This window comes from Dermochelys coriacea, chromosome 1 (assembly GCF_009764565.3).
Source record: "Dermochelys coriacea isolate rDerCor1 chromosome 1, rDerCor1.pri.v4, whole genome shotgun sequence".
NCBI lineage: Eukaryota > Metazoa > Chordata > Testudines > Dermochelyidae > Dermochelys > Dermochelys coriacea.
The window spans coordinates 156,842,502-156,854,590 of record NC_050068.2 but is presented as its reverse complement, the minus strand read 5'-3'; positions in this window follow the sequence as shown (position 1 = coordinate 156,854,590).

The window sequence follows — 12,089 nt, the reverse complement described above, 5'->3', positions numbered from 1 at the left end:
ATAATATGATATATTATAAATTGTAATAATATAATAAATAATAATATATGATAAATTATAATAATATAATAACTGAAGTCAGCTCTGTGTGAGAGGACTCCCCCAGCACTCATGTGCACACCTCTTTTTGGGTGACAAACCCAAAATAATACTGTCTTGCACTGTATAGAAATATCTGTATAGCTCATAAAATTTGCCCTCTTCCTCAATGTGAAGAGAGATATGCAGAACTTCTTGCCCCCCCCATTATGAATTGCACAAACTGGGTTGTATTATAAACAAGAAATAAGTTTATTAATTACAAAAGGTGGATTTAAAGTGGTTAAAGAAATAGTAAACAGAACAAAGCAGATTACTAAGCAAATAAAATCAAACACAAACTAAGTTTGTTTCACTAAAGAAATTTGGTTACAAATAGTAATTTCTCACCCTAGATATCGTTTCAGGGAGATTACAGAAAGTCTTGAAAGGCAGATGCACTAGTCTGCAGCTTGAAACCTCAATTATTATTACTCACAAGCTGGACCCTCTACCAGCTTGCCAAGCTCAACCCTTCTTCCCCCAGTTCAGTTCTTGCTTCCAGGTGTTTTTCAGTGTCTCTTTGGGTGGGAAGGCAGAGGAGAGAACCACGATGATGTCACTCCCCTGCCTCTACAGCTCTTGTATTAAGGCAGAAGCCCTTTGTCTTCCAGTGGAAAACCACTGGCATTCCAAAAGGGGAGGAGGGGTATCCAGTACAAGGTGACTCAGACCCATGTCTCTGCATTGCTCGTAGGCTGTCTCCAGCATCCACAGGAAGACTAAGCTCTTTTACGGTCCATTTTCTCTGCTAATGGGCTATTAGCACTGTCTGGCGTTTCCATTGTTGTACCTGAAGGGCTGGTTGTGGGTGACACCCAAAGTAATACATTTGAAATACAGATGCATGGTCAATATTCCTACTTCAGATACAGAAATGATACAGGCATACAAATTGGATAATCACATTCAGTAAATCATTACCTTTCCAATCATATCTCACATGAGCCATCTTGCGTAAAGTATATCTCCATTATGTCAGATCCATATTATAAGCTGGGACCTAGGATCTTTTGAAAATTTTATCCGCTGTTTTGACTGAGGCCCCTTTTAACTTTCGAGGTAGTAGTCAGCTCATAAGTGCCAGATGTGTCTGGGCTATCTTATTTTCAAATGCAAGAACCATCATTTATTCATGGAGAGATGAAAGTCTCAGTTTCTTGGTCCATTTGGATTGCTCTCCTACCAGGGCTGTATGGGTACAGCTCAGAGCACCCGTGTTGGGTTTAAGCACTTCTGTGTGCCCTTGTAGTGTGGTGGCTGCCCCACTCCATGAGAAAAAGGGCTGAAACAGGCCAGAGAGGCTGCACAGACCAGCAGCCAATCAACAAAGGCCTGTGGAGAGCCAATCACAACAGGAAGAGGCAGCCAATCAGGGCCGGGCTGGGTCCTATATAAAGGCTGCCTAGCAAAGGAGAGGGTAGTCTCTCTCTGACTAGTGAGGGAGGAGGACTGGCTCCTGAGGTAAGGCGGTAGCACCTTGGACAGAGCAGCGCTGGGCACGCTTGGGGGAGCAGAGGAGAGCTCTGGTCTAGTTACCTGCCACGCTGCAGCCCCTGCTAAAAAGGGTTGAGAAGGTGCACAGTGCCAAAGGGGAAGTGGCCCCGGGAAGGCAGGCAGACAGAGGCTACCACTAGAGGGTCCTTGGGTTGGGACCCAGAGTAGTGGGTGGGCCTGGGTCCCTCCTTTTCCCCCCTTGCACTGCACCTGGCCACAGAGGAGTGTGGCTGAGACAGACTGCAACTTGCCCTTAGGTGAGGGGCTAGACTTTAGAGTTGTCGTTGGCCACTGTGGCAGGTGCAAGCTGAAGGACTGTCATTATCCTCCCCACCCTGGAAGGGGGTGAGACTGGAGTAGTGGGTGCTGCCAGAGGGCAGTGTCCTGAAGCAGACACTGCTGAGCAGGGAGCAAGGCGGTTCCCAAATCAGCAGAGCAGACAATGGGTGAGACACCACACAGAGGGTGCTCCACAGCTGGCAAGAGCTATTTCCCAGAGCAACCAGAAGGAGGCATTAGTGGTGGTGAGTCCTGACCCCATTACAGCCCTGTTTAGCATTTGATTGCATGCCTGGTTTAAATTAACTTCCCATTAAGTGGAATAAAGCACAAAATATGGAATAGCTAATTGAGGCGCTCTTGCCCTGGACTGGTGACTATCCATTGTTGTTCAAAGGGGCAATACGTAGTCATTCACGATGACAATGAATAGTCATTTGGCCAGGGAAAGTGAGTGAGAATGACTCTAGTCTGACAGGGCCCTTAACCTGGAGATAGGAGACCAAAGTTCCAATGACTACTTAAGCAGAACACCTTGAAGAAGAGAGATTGAGATGCCCCACACTAGTACAGCCCAGTGGCTCCAGCACTTTCCTGCAATATGGTAGACCCAAATTAAAAGCTCTTCCCTGCATCAGGCAGGCAGAGGAAGTGAAACCAGGTCTCCCACATCCCAAGTGAGTGTATTAATGGCTGGGCAAAAGCTCCTAAGTGGAGCACTGGTACCTGCACTTCTGGCCATTTTGTGAATCCTTTGCTTTTGTCAAAATGTCTGACCATGCAAAAACAGATCAGGAATGAAGAGGGGCTTAGGTGGCATTGAAGGAATGGACAGACAAGCACTTGTGTCCCTTAAAGGCACGAGAGCCTTACTAAAAACCCAGCACCTGCAGTTAGGTCTGCTGTTCGCACACAGTGATGGCAGCTTCCTGACATACTACCAATTCAGTGCGGTGCTGAGCAAAACCTTGAGCTGCTGCGGTCTTGATCCAGGAAAATTTGGTACTCATTTTTTCAGGATTGGGATAGCAATGGGGGTTTTGGCCCATGGCAGGTGCAGGCAATAGGATGCAGGAAATCAAGGTGTTACAGGACTTGCATCCGCACCAAGGAAAAGATGGCAGGGAACTTTAAAACGTAACTAACCCGATACACTTGTTTGTTTCAGAGGGTGCCTACAGTGTATCTGAGAGTTGGATCTGTGGGCACTCTATAGTGTATAGGCTTCACAAGAGGGTGGCCAGGATGTAGTGCTTCCTTTGTAATGAAAGAGGTGCTGGGGCTCAAGCATTTTTTTTTCTTCTTTTCATTCATAACTGATGCAGCAAGCCCAGAGATGCCTGGACTATGAATTGCCAAGCCAAAAGGTGCTGGGGCTCAGCCCTGGCACAAATTAAGCACTGCTAGGATGGCGGCCGGATCTCAAGGCCACAGGCTGTTTGCATCCAATGGACCTGCAGAAGAGGCATACAGTTGGATCAGCTCAGATCACTTCTGCAATCTCTGATGAATGGCACAGACCCACCTCGTGTCCTGGTTATTTCCCTTCGGGAGAATGATCTTGGAGGCTGGAAAGGACTCAATTTAGGGGACAGAATCCAGAGGGATGTTAGCTTGATCAGGTAATCATGGCTACAGGTGAGGTTTAGTATGGCCAGAAATATCCACAAAGCTGGTTTGGCAGAGCCACAGACCCAGCTCAGGTGTACAAGGCTAGAAAGGAAGTTTTACCAAGACACCCCTGGAGACAGGGTTCAGTATGCAGCATAGGGACATCCATTACAAATGGCTTGAATTTATCAGGGAGGATGGCGTACATTTGTCAGATGGAGGTGTTGACACGTGGCTACAGAATGTGAGGGAATTGACTGGGCAGGAGTTGTGACACCAGGATGTGTGGCTTGGGGAAGAGCAACCAAGCTTGTCACTGGTCCTCCCTGTGGCTGGTTTCCAGTGCAGTTAAGAGGATAAAATGAACAGTTTCCAGAGGTGAAAGACCTGGGATTTTGGTGATAGCCCTTGAGCTCATGGGATAGTGAGACCTTGTGACCCCCCCATGGACCCCCCCCCCCCACCCTGCAGCACCCTCTGTCCCCCTTGAAGGGGGAGGAGGGTGCTAGGACTCATAAAGGGCTGAGTGCTGGGTGGCAGGTAGGCTAAGGAGAGCCACCCCAAGTTACAGGTTATATGGTAAGGAGCCCTCTAACCCCTGCAGTGGAACCAATTAAATACCAGGTAGGGGAGAGTGCAAGCAGGTACTGCTCCTCCCCTGGGTTAAAGTTTAATAATAATGTTGCAGCCTGCTGCTTAATTCCGTGCATGTGTCTGTTGTCATTTCACCACTGTGTCTGCATCAGTGTTTCTCTTCGACATTACCAAAATGTTTTGACATTTTTGGTTCAGTAAAAAAAAATTTGATGAACTCTGCATAACTTCGTGAATAGTTTTGGTTGACCCAAACCTGCATTTTTCAACAAATAAACTATTTGCCCCAAAAAATGTTGCACAGCTCTAGTTGCAATATCTTTAGTTGCAATATATCCTTCAGCCACAAGCTGTTTGTGTGACAGAGACACTAAGGGTATGTCTACACTGCAATGTAAACCAGGGCTCAGAGTCAGACTTGAATCTAAACCCCACCTACTTCTGTTCACACAAATCTATCTGACTCGGGTCAGTAAGCCTTCTGGATGCTGGCCCTACAACCCAGCAAGGGTCCTCTGGGACAGTGTGTCTAGCCTTTCCATCCCAAGTCTACCCAATCAACTTCCAGGAACCAGAAACAATCCCCTGGTTCAAGTGCAGTTGCTCAATGTTTAACCCTTCCATTTGATTCTGATCACTGAGATGCAAACAGAGTGAACCGTCACCTGCATTAACTATGGTCACCAACAAGAAGTCCTTTGCCATGAGCACTGCTACCTGGTCATAGGACCCAGTCAGATTCTAGTAAATCTCTGGTGCGAGGTGAGCAAGATGTTCAACTTCAGCAAAATTACCAGGAATGACCATGTGTTCCAAGAAATAGTGGATGAGCTGATGGCATTGGAGATTCAATAGATCAGTGACCAGTGCAGGGATTAAGTGGCTCAAGAGCAACTACTGGAAAGCCAGGGATGAGAACTGCAACTCTGAGATCTCCTTATCATCCTCCTCTTTTACAAATACTGACTGGGTGCTGGGCACTGCGCCACACACTGTGCCCTCAGTGGTTCACAATAGCCGGTCAGCTGGGATGGTGACCCTGTAGTATACAACTGGAGGGGAGCCAGCAGCCACTGGATCAGGCTAGCGCTCAGACTGGTCTGAGGAGGCTTTGCTGCCAGAGCAGCAGCAGCATGTCCTGCGTCTATACTTTGAGGAGCTGTTTGATGACACCCCCCGCAGAAGCAGCCCACAAGGGCCTGGCAGCAGAAACAGAGGCAGAAATAGCCCCAGAGCCTAGTGGTAAGTGGTGGTGTTAATGTATGAATGGGGGGAATCTTTAGCCTGCCTCAGTTGTTCACCCTGAAGCAGATGAATACTGCACCACCCAGCAGAGTCAGAGGGAAGTATTGAGGGGGAGTCTGTGGGAGCAATGGTTAGTAGTTGCTATATTTTAGTTAAAAGAAAAGGAGGACTTGTGGCATGCTGGAGACTAACAAATTTATTTGAGCTTAAGCTTTCGTGAGCTACAGCTCACTTCATCGGATGCATTCAGTGGAAAATACAGTGGGGAGATTTATATACACAGAGAACATGAAACAATGGGTGTTACCATACACACTGTAACAAGAGTGATCACTTAAGGTGAGCTATTAGCAGCAGGAGAGCAGGGGGGGAGGGAGGGGGAGGAAAAGAGACCCTTTTGTAGTGATAATCAAGGTGGGCCATTTCCAGCAGTTGACAAGATGACAAGAACATCTGAGGAATTTGGGGGGGGGGGAAGGATAAACATGGGGAAATAGTTTTACTTTGTGTAATGACCCATCCACTCCCAGTCTCTATTCAAGCCTAAGTTAATTGTATCCAGTTTGCAAAATTAATTCTAATTCAGCAGTCTCTTCAGCATATATCACATTGGTAGATGCTCAGGTGATTGAGCCTCTGATAGTGTGGTTGATGATTAATCCTCCAGAAAAACAGATTGACAGAGCCAGAAGAGTACCCAGAAGTCACTTACTACAGGACAGGCCCAACAAAGAAGATAACAGAACACCACTAGCCATCACCTTCAGCCCCCAACTAAAACCTCTCCAACGCATCATCAAAGATCTACAACCTATCCTAAAGGACGACCCGTCACTCACACAGATCTTGGGAGGCAGACCAGTCCTTGCCTACAGACAGCCCCCCAACCTGAATCAAATACTCACCAACAACCACACAATAGAACCACTAACCCAGGAACCTATCCTTGCAACAAAACCCGTTGCCAACTGTGTCCGCATATCTATTCAGGGGACACCATCATAGGGCCTAATCACATCAGCCACACTATCAGAGGCTCATTCACCTGCACATCTACCAATGTGATATATGCCATCATGTGCCAGCAATGCCCCTCTGCCATGTACATTCGTCAAACTGGATAGTCTCTACATAAAAGAATAAATGGACACAAATCAGATGTCAAGAATTATAACATTCAAAAACCAGTCGGAGAACACTTCAATCTCTCTGGTCACTCAATTACAGACCTAAAAGTGGCTATTCAACAAAAAAAACTGCAAAAACAGACTCCAACAGGAGACTGCTGAATTGGAATTAATTTTGCAAACTGGATACAATTAACTTAGGCTTGAATAGAAACTGGGAGTGGATGGGTCGTTACACAAAGTAAAACTATTTTCGCCATGTTTATTCCCCCTACCCCACCCCGTTCCTCAGATGTTCTTGTCAACTGCTGGAAATGGCCCAGCTTGATTATCACTACAAAAGGTTCTCTTTTCCTCCCCCCGCCCCGCCCCCGCTCTCCTGCTGGTAATAGTGATCACTTAAGGTGAGCTCTGGTTACAGTGTGTATGGTAACGCCCATTGTTTCATGTTCTCTATGTGTATAAATCTCCCCACTGTATTTTCCACTGAATGCATCCGATGAAGTGAGCTGTAGCTCACGAAAGCTTATGCTCAAATAAATTTGTTAGTCTCTAAGGTGCCACAAGTACTCCTTTTCTTTTTTGCGGATACAGACTAACACGGCTGCTACTCTGAAACCTATATTTTAGTAGTTTAGCTGATAATGAAAAGAAACCTTCCTTGGGGAAGGAAGAGAGTTCAGCTCCCAGTTCTGAAATCCGAGTATCCTTTTACTATTTTTAATGCCATAAGGTTACTGGGATTGTTTAACTAAAATGACCCTTTATGGACTGTTCTATTTACAGGTTTCAGAGTAGCAGCCATGTTAGTCTGGATTCACAAAAAGAAAAGGAGTACTTGTGGCACCTTAGAGATTAACAAATTTATTTGAGCATAAGCTTTCGTGAGCTACAGCTCACTTCATCAGATGCATTAAAGACACTAGAGGGCGCCCCTGTCAACAAAAATAGATGCTTCATTGTATAGAGATGCTACTCAAGCACTGTGTGGATGTTACTTACACACACATTCCAGCACTTAGGTAGGGACACTACTTTTGTGTGTGTGTGTCCATTATGCCTCCAACTGTCGTCGTCTTCAAGATGAATTAATATCTATAATGTGTATATACATATATTGAATAATGCAGCACAAAAAAAGCTTTTGTGTGAGAGCTGAAAGCACAGACTCGCTTTCAGACTTTATGGAATGCAATCCTAACCATTTCAATGTAACTCCTGAACCACAGCAGTGGGCCAGTACAAGCATCTTGGAGGCTGAAGCAGCTAACAGGGCTATTGCCTAAGTCCCTGCAAAAGCTGAAAGTAGTAAATGAAAACAAAACAAAATATTTTCCCAAAAATTCCATTTTTCAAAAATGTCCAAATTTCATTTTCAAAGATTTTCAAAAAATAAAATGTTTTCCCCCTCTGTAATTTCTTTAAGGGCTTTTGATGATAAAGGACGTAGGAGAAGCATAAGTACTTTTAAGCCAAGTGATTTCCCCTGGATGTAGTTGTAGCATTGTAAGTGTATATGAACTGGGACTTCTCATCCATATTTCTCACTACCATGAACAAGAAATTTTTGCTTTGAACACTTGGCGGCAGTGCTGCTGTTTTTTGTTTTTCTACGCGTCTAGGGCACATTCATCTTTGTTAGATGTACATAAGGTAATAGCCATTTCCTTCTCTCCTTCCCCCTCCCCACCCCCACCCTCCCATTGCAGAAATGGCTCTTAAACCCCAGTCCTGTAATCTTTAAACACATGTGTAGTCTCATTGATGTAAGTGGGTTTCATGGGTGCTGCCACACCCCCTGGTTTGAAGTGGTTTCCTTTATACAGGCTTTATAGTTGTGGGCAGAATCTAAGCTGTAGCCGGACGCACTGATGAGGGACTGATTTTTCAAGCTTCTGTCCGAGGGGCAGAGATCTTGGCCCCTTCCCATGAGAGGAATTTCTTAAAGTTACTGTCATTGAACTGAGATTTTATAAATAGTACCCAGTTCTGTCAGTGGTTCCCAACCTTCTTTTGCTAGTACGACAGCCTGACACAACTGGCACCATCTTTCTTTTTTGCAATCTAATTTCTGTCCTTCTTCCCTTTTTTTTTCCCTTCTTTTGTTTCTGGTCTTCATCACTTCTCTTTTCCTTATTTTTGCTGACTCTTCTTCTCTTGCTCCACTCCATCCTCTCTATCAGGTCAGTGCCTGCCTCCCAACTCCCACTCACTAGAAGGCTAAATGCTGCTGGGTGATGAGGACGTACATTGGTGTCAACATAAGGCTGAGCTCTGTGGCACCAGGACACAGAAAAGTAGATTGGGCTGGCAGGCTGCTGCCGCTGTCTGCCGGCCAATACGTCATGAGCTGTTCCCACAGCCAGCTACAGATAGGGGCAGACAGAGAGCAAGGAGCAGGAGTGGCTGTCCTGGACCCCCCTGCCACTTTACCTGAGAGGAAGAATAGTCTTGTAGTCAAAGCACTGGACTGGGACTCAGGAGATCAGAGCTCAATTGCAGGGTCTGCTCATGAAGACAATTCCTGTGGGACCATAGGCAAATTACTTAAAACTGTCCATGCCAAAGTTCTCCCCCTGTAAAATAGGTATGATGATACTCTCTACCTTGTAGACGTGTTGTGAAGGTAAATTCATTAATGCTTGGGAGGCCCTCAGCTTTACTGGTGATGGGGACCTTTATAAATAGGTAGAGAGATGTGGCAGCATGGGGAGGAGGGCACTGGGATGGACTTGGGGTCCTGTGGATTCCCCACCCTCACTCATCCTCTCCTCTGCCCCATGAACTTATCTGATGCATCTCAGGTTGGGAAACACTGGCCTAATCTATTTTAAAGTGATCTCATAATATGAACTTCTACAACAGAATCCCACTTACCAACAATCCAGCTATGAATGAAAAACCTTGGTCTTAGTAAAAAGAAAAGGAGTACTTGTGGCACCTTAGAGACTAACAAATTTATTAGAGCATAAGCTTTCGTGAGCGAATACAGACTAACACGGCTGCTACTCTGAAACCTTGGTCTTAGTGTGGCAGTTTAATCTGCCAGTGGTGATTTAGGACTTAATTGATCACTTTATATTACATCCATAGTGATGCTAGGAATTAGTCATGGCTAATGTCATTACAGAGTAAGATTCTGTAACAATTTATCAATTAAACTTTGTCAAGCTGTGAGCACATAGAGCTATCAGCAGTGGCAGCTCCTCAAGACAGGCTTTTCTTAGGCTGTTATACAGTATGATCTTTCTTTGTCTGCTAAGATGGCTCTGAATACTGTACATCGTTCCATGTCTGTTTTACCTATCCTTGTTCAGATGTTACTAGCCTCCACTGATTGTCAAAACACTGTCTTACAATATTACTGGAAAAACATAAGTTACTTTAATCATTTCCCATTATTTTTGTTTTGTTTTTTCCCCAATACCCAACAGCTGTAAAAAGAAAGTGGTAAAATTAGAGCATATTAGTGAAACTCTGAAGGAGGAGAAGGAATAGATGAGAAAAGAAAAAAGTGGGGAGAAATTTTCCATCTCTGCTGGTGATGTCAGGATAGAATCTAAAGCTAATTTGCATGCTGAATTTATAGTGCTTTGTCTGATGCTCAAATGCCAGGGTGATTGGGCTTGTCTACATGGCACTTTACAGTGCTGCAACTTTCTTGCTCAGGGATTTGGAAAAAACGCCCCCCTGAGTGCTGAAAGGTTCAGCGCTGTAAAGTGCCAGTGTAGATTATGCACCAGCACTGGGAGTCACACACCCAGTGCAAGTAGCTATTCCCCTCGTGGAGGTGGGTTTTTTTAGAGCGCTGGTGGAGAGCTCCCCAGCACTGGTGCCACGACTACACAAGCCACATTAAAGCGTTGTCGTGGCAGCGCTTTAATGTTGCCAGTGACCTTAAAACCGAGTTGGAAAGTCACATGTTTGCTGCAAGGCAAAAATAAGCTGCCAATGAAACTTCATTCTGTATAGTGTTCCCCTCTTGGGCCAAGTTCTTAAGTTATTACTAAAGTTTTCCTTCATTTCCTACAAAGGCAAATTCCCCTTGACTTCAACTGGGCACTCAACAGGCATGATCCACCTCCAAATGAAATCCATGGGTGTGTTTGCATTGAGAGAAAGGAGGATCCAGTGGTTAGGTTGCTAGCTTGGGACTTGGTTCACATCCCTGCTCTATTCCAGATTCCCTGTGAGACTTTGGGCAAGCCACTTAGCCTCTTTGTGCCTCACTTCCCCATCTGCAACGTAAAGTTAATAGCACATGAGTATGTTGGTATGATAAATTAAAGATTGAGAGATGCTCAGATACTTCAATATAGAGGTCACATAAGTAGCACAGATAGAAGGAGCTCAGGCTCCTTAGTGCAATGTGAAGTAAAAACCTTAGAGGTTGTATGTGGAAGGTTGTTACTGGAAGATGCTTTATTTAGTCTTGAAACTGTTGTGGACTGAGCTAGACACTATTTCATCCATTTGGTTATTCCATAACTGTTCATTTAATTAGCTCACTGAAGTTCCACTTGGCTGCTCTTCACAAAACAAAACCCTCTACAGAAGATGCAGTATTTATATATTTTGCAGGGCTAATTTGAGTAATAAAAGCATTTTAAAATGAATCTGTGTTTTCTAGTTATGCTGGAAATTTGTCCAAAATCTCAAATATTTTCACAAGAGAAAACAAATGACCATTTCCCTTTAAGAATAACAGACTTTTCTTGGCCCCCAGGAGATCTGCTGTCAGTCCTAAAAGCCAGAGATAGAAATCTCAGAAGATACAAAACACCTGACTCTAGAGATTGTCCAAGATTCTAACAAACGTCTAAAAATAGCAAAATATCATTGTTATCTGTGGGGAGAGGTGGGGAAGGGTGGAAATACAAAACAAATTCGATCAAGGTAAGAAGCTTCCTTTCCTCTGGAAGCTTTGATTTGACAAAGATCTCTCTCTCTCTCTAAAATAAAATGATGGTCTTGATGCTTAAAATATACACTTAACTGTTTATGCTGTAAAGCCCCAATCCAGCAATGCATTCAGCATCTGTGTTATATCAAGTACGTGAGATGTCCCATTATCGGACTGGGACCTATCGTGGTACTCTGAGAATGCACACATTTCAGTAGTAATGCTACACAGCCAAGATATTTATTCATTCCTGTGCTGTATCTTATCTCAAAGCTCTGTGAAGGGAAGCTGAGCTTGAGGGTGCTGTACAGCCCTGCCTCCTTGTCCAATCACAATTTGGTTTATAGATATGAGAATATTTGGCAAAGACAAAACGTTCCTCTTAAAGGCCCTTTTGATCCTTTTTGTATCTCCAGGAGTGCAGTTTAATTGTGATGTGTTGTGTGGGCGTGTAAAAGGACAAGGAAGAACAGTGGGGTGGGGTCCTTTTCAGGGTGAATTGACTCATAATTCAAGATGTTAACACATGTCTTCAAGCGGTACAAACTAATTTTGTCCTAAAGCTTTGTTAAATTGCAGCGTTCTCTTTCTCCCTCCGCTCTCCCCTCTGCCCCCCTCCCCGGTTGAAGAATCTTATTCCACTTCAGGAATTTAGAATCAGCCTGAGGAAGTCTGTGTATAAGCTAGTAGGTAGGAAGATAAAGTAGATAGAAATTGTGTGGGCATACATCATCAGTCTAATGCACAGGTGTGTG